A 9277-nucleotide genomic window follows, 5' to 3' on the forward strand; every position below is an offset into this window, starting at 1 on the left:
AGGGTGGTTTAAAGATACAACTTCAATCCATTAATGATGAGTCAGCTATTAGGTATTTGTTGTATGTGTGAAACCTCAGAATGTGGTTAGTTTTAATTTATAAATAAAAGATAAATGATCAAGGCACTGCCTTCCTCAAGAATGAACTTTCCTAAACTTGTATGGTCTGATGCTGAATGAAGTGAGCAGAACTAGGAGAACATCGTACACAGTAACAGCCACATTGCGCGATGACCAATATTGATAGACTTAACCCTTCTCAGCAATGCAAGGATCTCATGATGGAAAATGCTATCCACATCCAGAAAAAGAACTATGGAGTTTAAATGCAGATCGAAGCATACTATTTGCCACTTTTTTCCTTCTGTTTAGTTTTGTTTCCTCTTTGTGGTGGTTCCTCCTATTGGTTCTAATTCTTCCTCACAACATGACTAATGTGAAAATGTGTTTAATAGGAATGTATATGCATAGCCTATATCAGATTGTGCACCATCTTGGGTAGGAAGTGGGGGGAGGGAAGGGGAGAAAAATGTTAAACTCAAAAGCTTATGGAAGTGACTGTTGATCAATCGAAATAAATTAATAAAATATTAAAAAATAAACTGAGGTACAGGAGCAGCAAAATTCAAAAACTCAGTAAACAAAAGATCTCATATCACTTATAAAATATATTTTAGGATTATTCTGTTGAGATTTCAATTTTGGAGTTCTCCTTGTGAGAACTGGATGAAACTAGTTGGGTAGTAATTAGTGTTGTGCACTTGAATACCCCAGTTTATTTTCATTAATATTTTTAATGGAACTTGAATTTTTTTTTTTTAGGCAATTGGGGTTAAGTGACTTGCCCAGGGTCACACAGCTAGTAAGTGTCAAGTGTTTGGTCTGAGGCTGGATTTGAACTCAGGTCCTCCTGAGTATACTCATCAATGAAAATATAGACTCTAAGGACTTCACTGCAAGAATTCATGAAAAGAAAATGCTGACTACTGAATTTTATATATACTGAGTATATATGTCCTCAGGGCCGGTGCTCTATCCACTGTACCACCTAGCTGCCCCCTGGAACTTGAATTTTTAAAAAGAACTTAATTCTTTGTTTTTCTGTAACTGAAAAAGATCAGGAGTGGGTCATGGAGAGAGACTTCTGTCTCCTGTTTTAAAATCAAACCCTTTAACGAGGAGGGAAGTTTTCTTCTTGAAAAGCAATTGGTTAGGGGGCAGCTAGGTGGTACAGTGGATAGAGCACCGGCCCTGGAATGAGGAGGACCTGAGTTCAAATACGGCCTTAGACACTTGACAGCAGCTGTGTGACCCTGGGCACCTTAACCCCACTGCCTAGCCAAAAAAAAAAAATCAATTAGTTAGATTCTTGAAATGATCACTATTCACAATTAAGTGGGCAATAAAATTTGCTTTGTGAGGCACGGTATTTATTGGACTGACTTCATTAGGCAAACTTTTCATTTATTCCTTCCTCATAACTTTACTACTTCACATATGTTTCATTACTGAACCTGATTTAATTTTTCTGGTGTGTGAATGTTAATGATGCAATGTTTCTTTTTAACTTTCCTATAATTTACTAAGAGATGGGGGTAAATAATGACTTCAATTGAAGGTTTAATAGAAAATTAATTTTGGTTTTTGTAGTTAAAAATATTAAAACACTATAAGGTCATCATTATCCAGATAACTTCAGAAGAGCAAGCAGTTTTAAAAAATGAAGACGGAATCCCTTCAACAGGAGCAACTTGATTTGAAACCTCCAACTCCACTGATGGTTTGGATGAGCCAACATGTCCAAAAATGAAATTAGAAACTATATTTGCAACCCATTTGGTGGGACGTTTGGTGCATTCCTATAAACCCTGCTTATGTGGAAACTGAGGCTGATGGTTGGATTGAGCCTGGAAGCGCTGAGCTGCAGTTTGTTAAACTGATATCTGCACTAAATTTGGCACTAATGTGATGAGCCCCTAAATGCACAGGCCATCAGGCTGCGTAAGGAGGATCAAATCAGGCCAGGTTGGAAATGGAGCTAGCTAAAACTCCCACACAGATCAGCAATGTGCTTGGGCCTGTGAATGGCTGCCATACTTTCCAGCCTAGGTGAGAGAGGGAGACCTTGTCTCAAAAAACAAGCAACTTAACTATATGTTCACACTTAGACTAATTCACTTCCATTTTCAAACACACATGCAGAATATGTGTTTTTGTTTCTAATGCAGTGGTCCTTCTTATGAATGAGTTATGTTGGCACTACAAATCCCTATACCACCTTACTTACTACAAGCATTATATACTACATTACGGTCTTATGAACAATAGAGAAAATATGGTGTAGTTGTGATCATATTACCACATAATTCCTCTGGTGGACTGCCAAGGGTAAAACTATTCGCTTTAAGCAGAGTGTAACTTTTTTCCAAATTCTTGCATCTCTGAGTATTAGGTCATTATTCTCCCATTTACCTGGAACAAGAGAGTGTGGTCAGACAGATCCCATTAAGACACAAAAATGGTAGAAAATCAAAACCATTGTCAGGCAGCATTTCAAGCAAAGCTCCTACAAGTACCCAGGAGGAGCAAGTTTGTGTATGTGTCAGAATTGCCTTGTGGATATCTGAAAGATTGATCTTGCTAGCTCCTCTTGAACTTTTGTGGCCCATTTATTGAGAGTGTTCCTAAATTTGCACTCTTTTAAAAAAATTAAATGTTTGATTAACAAGCCTTTATTTTATCTCCTTCCCACTCCCCACCATTGAAAAGAAAAGAACCAAAAAAAATCTCATAACAAATAAGTACGGTCAAACAAAGCAAACCCCACATGACTCTTCTCCAAAAATGTATGTCTCATCTGCATCTTGAATCCATCACCGATTTGTCAGGAAATAAGAACTCAATCTTGTACCGTGAAAGAAGCAAGGTTAAGACCCCTTACTAGTAAAACTGGACCAAACTTTTTAATTTCAAAATTTATGCTAAAGGGAAAACAAACTTGTGCTATTAAAGTTTTTGGGGTGGGAGAAGGTGAGGTGGAAATTGGATAGGAATGTGTACACTTTAGAATCATGACCCAACAACTGGTTTAAAAAAATCAAAGGATCTTTTTCTTTTTAAAAAATGCCATCTCTAAAGAAAAAAAATCTCAAAAATTCAATAGTCAGTATTTTCTTTTCATGAATTCTTGCAGTGAAGTCCTTAGAATCTATATTTTCACTGATGAATCAGTTGAACTTAGATGGATTCTATTAAATAAATAACATTGCCCTGATTGAGGATTCAAAATATATCAACAATGTAGTTGTAAGAATAAGAAAAATGGAGGTCATTCCAACGTAAAGAATCAAGAGTTTACGGAATTTTTATTTTGGGTGCAGGTCCACTGTCAATGCCCCATAGTCTTTAAAATTACAAAAGGGAGGTTTCCATCCATACAGGCAATGACAATTCTGATTATGGTTGCACAGGCCTCTGCCATGACATTTTGTTGCATGACATTCATTCTTTTCTTCTGGAATATCAACCCATTTCCTATTCTTACACATTTTCTTTGGTCCACACCTCATTCCATCTTTCACTTCTCCCATATCAATATCTCTCATCCCAAAGTGATAATCTATCTCCCAGCAGATGGTACCATTGACATTCATCTGAAAGATGCTGGCAAAATCCTTCATAACAGGGATTTCTGCTACATTTTCACACAGTATTCTTTCACATAAAATATGATCTTCAGCATATTTCATATATTTGTCCCCCCCAAAAGCCACAGTTACCCAAATGGTCTCCTTCCACGTTTATTTGCTTGAAACATTTTAAGGAGCCACTTTTTGCCTTTTGGCCAAAGATGCTTTTGCATTGTTGGTCAAGGCCTCCGCAATATTTCTTGTAACAGAAGGCTCCATTTCCACATGGGCTTCCATTTAGCACATATGTGTCAGCTGGGCACTAGGGTGAAATTCCATTGCAGTATTCTGGAAGGTCACAGTTGCCAGTCTGAGCTCTACATAATTGTCCTGCTGGAACAACCTTACAGTTCTTACAACAATGACCTGTGGCACAATCAGCACCAAGAGACAGCCGACAATTGGATTGGCAACAGTGATCCTGTTTACAATCCTTTTCTGACCCACAGTCGTATTCTTCTCCATTTTCTACCATCCTATTACCACAGTGCCTTGAAAAGTAGACTTCTTGTTCTTCTGAGGGGTCAGCCAAACAATGCGTTTCACTGTTTGTTTGTAAAAGTAATTATAACTACAGTTACTGAAGCTTTCTACCTTAAATATATTAGCACTCACGGTGCAATTTCCCCCTTTACAATAGCAAGTCTCCCCATCATGATGCATGCCCAGGTTATGACCAAGTTCATGAGCAAAAAGGGCAGCAAATAAAATCAGGTCCACTGTCCATGAAAGAGAGAAGAGCTGTGGCATGATTCTCACTACAAATGTTTCCTACATAGCCTAAACCAAGGTAGATCCCATGCGAGTTGAAGACAATTAAATGTGCAGTATCATACTGTAAGGGCCCTGGAAGAGTTTTCTGTTGCCACATCTGAAAATCCAAAGCAACTGTCCGCATAGGACCTATGATGTCAATTAGATTACCTTGAGTCCATATTTCTAGGCCCACCAAAAATATATGAAATCGCGGTGGGTCATACAGGATGTCAGCCATATGAACTAACTTTAAAACTTGCTCTACCACTTTTGTTTGGTTTTGATCTAAGAAAATAAATCGTTCCTGGTCTATCACCACAGCCAGCTCCACAAATCTAGTGGGTGCCCAAGTGTCCGCCTTGGTTAGGGTTTCTGGTATTATGTCTGACAGTCCTTGAAAGCTGTGATGACTTGGTTCCTCATCAGCTGTGGCACATTTCACTTTAAGTCCACTGTCCTCCAGTTCCTCCAACGATATACTAGATGCTGAAAAGTGATTGTGGTGGAGAGGGGCTCAGTCTCATAGGTGAGATTCTCCATCTTCAGCATCCCGTGGAGACCTCCTGAACAGGTGCTAAGTGCCACCACGGACTCGGGGATGCCCTCCACAGCGCCCTGGTAGTAGCAGTCATTGGGGATGAAAGGCAGGTCCACTGTGAGAACTTCCTGATCACTGTAGGTGAACACCGGGAGGTGTCGGGGCATCCAGAGCTTCCTAACTTTCACGTGCACGACTCGTTTCTGACCCTCGATGTGCAGAATGTATGTGTGCCTTCCTGACACCTCAGGGACACCCGTTGGGGGAGGCACCTTCCAGGGAATCACCACTTCGTAGGAGGCGAAGCGCCAGCCCGGCCTGCGTGGAGGCAGTCTGCGGGGGGCCAGAAGCACCTCGAGGCTGAGCACCAGCTGAAAGGCTCTTCCTGCCACCCCCATGAGCATGCTCCAGCCAGAGTTACATCGAGAACCGGAACCGCAAGGTGGGGTCCAGGGCAGGAGCTGCTGCCGCCAGCAAGAGCTAGTCCAGGAAGGCACCTCCAAAGTTCAGAACCTGAAGCTGCACCCTTCAGCTGTACGGCCAGCTCCTGGCAGCTGCGCGCGAGCTCCTCGGAATCTTGGGCGGTTACTGACCTAGCGCGTGGCTGGACTCTCGCCGCTCTTCCTCCCTTTGGCCCCCTCCCAGTCCTCGACCCTCCCAAGAGCCACAGGTTCAGAGCCCAGGGCAGGAAAGAAAGGGAAATGACCAAGAGAAGGGTAATTGGTATTTGGCAGTTTCTTTCCCAGCGTAGGGTCATAGTGCAAAGCAATTTTTAAGCTTTTGATTAAATTTTTTTTTTCTATTAGGAAGCATTTATTTCTCCTCTCCCACTTCCCAGTTCGAAAGACAGAAAGAAAAGGAAGGAAGGAAGGAAGGAAGGAAGGAAGGAAGGAAGGAAGGAAGGAAGGAAGGAAGGAAGGAAGGAAGGAAGGAAGGGAGGGAGGGAGGGAGGGAGGGAGGAAGGAAGGAAGGAAAGAAGGAAGGAAGAAGGAAAGAAAAAGCAAAGTCAAACCCTCAAGATGGACTTAGGATGTAGAATAAGACCTATTTTGGGGCATGATCAGTGTAGGAATTGATTTTGCTTGACTCTTACTTAGTCACGGCCCTAAAGAGATCTGTCTGCACGCCTGGTCCATTCGCTATTTATCAAGAGATGGGTCACCGACGTCATTATGGTTCCCTTGTGTTAGAGATAGAAGGGCTTACGTTTCCACAGGTAGAATAATGCAGAGATTTAAAGAACAACAGCTCTAGGACGTAGTACACTGTAGGTGGGCTCGGGCCTAGCCAATAAAAAGTAAGCTGATGGTTCCGTAAAGACCCCAAAATCAAGATAAGGGTCGAGCCATCTCAGACCAGTTAGGGTCAACCTGAGGACACCTGAAAAAGGGTAGTGCGCCTGCTTAATGAACTGCATTACTATTATCTGACACACCCCGCATAAAATTAGAGCCTCATTAACGAGTCATGGGACGTATGACCAAGGGAGGGGGAACATACTTGAGCATATCAAGGGGAAACATGTAAGGAAAGGCGTAACCTGGGAAGGGTTGGACCAATCCACACCTGGGAGGTTTGGAGCCTAATTCAACTACATAAAAGCACACTTTCCCTTGCACTCAGGGCCCACCCCTCCTAAAGGGGGGTGGAGCCCGCTTCTGGCCAGAAACATCTAAATCCTCTGGACTTTCTCTGTGATAAATTTTCTTGATACTATCTTTTTGGTGTCAAGCCTATTTCTAACACCTTGCAGTCTTGGAGCTGACAGGGACTGTGGAGTTCATCTCTTAACTCTTTACAAAGCAAGCAACCAGAGCCTCTTAAAGTGAAATGCTGTGGCAGAACTGATATTTGAATTCAGGTCTCTTTTGGCTGTATTAACCTTCTTCTAAGGCAGAGATCAGAGGATGTATGGGGGAAAGATAATGATGATAATAGCAACAATAATATAACAATCATAATAGCTAGTATTTATCTGGTGCTTTAAGGTCTGCAAAGCACTTTATATGTGTTCTTATTTGATTTGATTGATTTGACAATGCAATAATAACTAGAATTTATATAGCGCTTTAAGTTTTGCCAAACACTTTATAGGTTATCTCATTTAATCTTCACAACAATCCTGTGAGGTAGGAATTATTGTTATCTCTATTTTACAGATGAGGAAACTGAGGCTGAGAGAATTTAAATGACTTGCCCAAAGTCAAACAGCTAAGGAGTGTCTGAGGCAAGATTCCAACTCAGTTCTTAGTGGCTCTAAGTCAAGCGCTGTATATGCTGTGCCAAATAACAACCTAGAAAGAGAAAAGTGTTAATCCCTGCCCTTATTTATTAGGATATTCTTTTTCCTTTTTAAATTTATTTATTTAGTTTTAGTTTTCTACATTCACTTCAATAAGATTATGAATTCCAAATTTTCTCCCCATCTCTCCCCTCCCCCACCCCAAGATGGTGTGCAATTTGATATAGGCTCTACATGGACATTCATATCAACCTATTTTCATATTAGTCACATTGTAAAGAAGAATTACAACCAATGGGAGAAACCACAAGAAAGAAGAAACAAACAAAAGAAGGAAAAAGAGAGAGCAAATAATATGCTTTGATCTGCATTCAGACTCCATAGTTCTTTTTCTGGATGTGGACAGCATTTTCCTTCATGAGTCCTTTGGAGTTGTCTTGGATCCTTGCATTGCTAAGAAGAGATGAGTCTATCAAAGTTAGTCATTGTGCATTGTGGCTATTACTGGGTACGATGTTCTTTTGGTTCTGCTCACTTTACTCAGCATCAGTTCATATAAGTCTTGGATATTCTTTTTCAACACATACACGGACGGGCCTGTTCATAATGTCTCTATATATGGCAACCCATTCATACCTCATTCTATGAGTTTCTGATCTATTTCCTTTAAATGTTCTCTTAGAGGATCAACCCAAGGTCTTCATTTAGGTCTTCTTTAACATTTAATGGATGCCCCTCCAATACTTTACTATCCATTCATCATCCCTTACTCTTGATCATCTCACCTCCTTTTCTGATCATAAATTTCCAGGATGTTTTCTCTACCTCACATACAATGAATCTGATTTTTCAAAAAACATCACATTCCCTGATTTACAGTAATATGCCATCATTGGAATAATACTGGTATTTAGTTTTTTTAAGTGGATTTTGGAGTCAGCTTTGAATCATTGAAACAGCTGCACAATCCCCCAAATTCAATTCAATCTCCAGGAATACATCCTGAATACATCCTCTTCAGTTTGAGAGGTACTAGACAGATTACTTCAATCCAATGCTCATCTAATGGCATGTAATAGTCTGGACAATAGGCATTCTTCATCCATTTGGTTATTCTTATGTGAATTCCTAGGCCTGTCTCTTTTTAGTGGCCATGGCTCTTGTTGGGGGATTATATTATTTGGAGGTTTGATGCAGTTAGCACAATGTGATCTGGAAAAAGGAGGATCAAAGGATCTTTATCTTCTATAGGGGTCCAGCTTCCCTTTGGACTCTGTGTAGGACTTCCTCCATGTATGGTGTATGCCTTAGTTAACTTTTTTATAGGATGCTCAGGAGGACCAGCAACTCTGGTGTGAGGTCTTGCTGAGGCCTTTTCAGGGTTGCTCATCCACCTTTGGTGTCCACCTTCACCCAACTCTCACTTGTGGCTCCAAGAAGTTGTAGCATGTACAAGGGCCACATCCTAATAAAACTGTCTTGGCAGGTGGGGTAAACCAGGTTGAGGATAATAGACAGGCCTCAAAGCCATTGGTGAGTTCAAGACTTCTCTTGAAAGAATGGGTGAGGGGCAGCTAGGTGGCACAGTGGATAGAGCACCAGCCCTTAAGTCAGGAGGACCTGAGTCCAAATCCGGTCTCAGACCAAACATTCGATACTTACTAGCTGTGTGACCCTGGGCAAGTCACTTAACCCCAATTGCCAAAAAAATAAATAAAAGAAAGAATGGGTGGATGAGAACAATTCATTCCAATAGCCATAAAGGCAGCTGAAGAAGCACGGTGGAGTTTTTAGAGCTTGGACAGACATTGAAGATGCCAAGGTCATCTATTGCCTTCTGAGGCATTGCCAGTCATTCTGACTTTTGTCTTTGTCACTGGACTTTGATGACTCTGGAAGACAGATTTGAGGCTGACGCTTTGCACAACACTGCCTCACTTAAATCCAATTCACTCACAAATCAAGACATCACTCTGTGATGTCATTGGTCCTCTTCAGAAACAAAGGGCCAACAACAACATCTCAGTGGTTCCATCAAGAAACAGAGGAGGT

At 41.1% G+C, this 9277-nt stretch overlaps 1 pseudogene; it reads right to left on the reverse strand.

Moving 5' to 3' along the window:
• Positions 1 to 2746: 2746 nt before the first annotated feature.
• Positions 2747 to 5509, reverse strand: LOC110208462 (disintegrin and metalloproteinase domain-containing protein 20-like; annotated as a pseudogene).
• Between the last annotated feature and the right edge of the window lie 3768 nt (positions 5510 to 9277).

This window comes from Phascolarctos cinereus, unplaced genomic scaffold (genome assembly GCF_003287225.1).
Source record: "Phascolarctos cinereus isolate Bilbo 61053 unplaced genomic scaffold, phaCin_HiC Scaffold_3;HRSCAF=262, whole genome shotgun sequence".
Taxonomy (NCBI): domain Eukaryota; kingdom Metazoa; phylum Chordata; class Mammalia; order Diprotodontia; family Phascolarctidae; genus Phascolarctos; species Phascolarctos cinereus.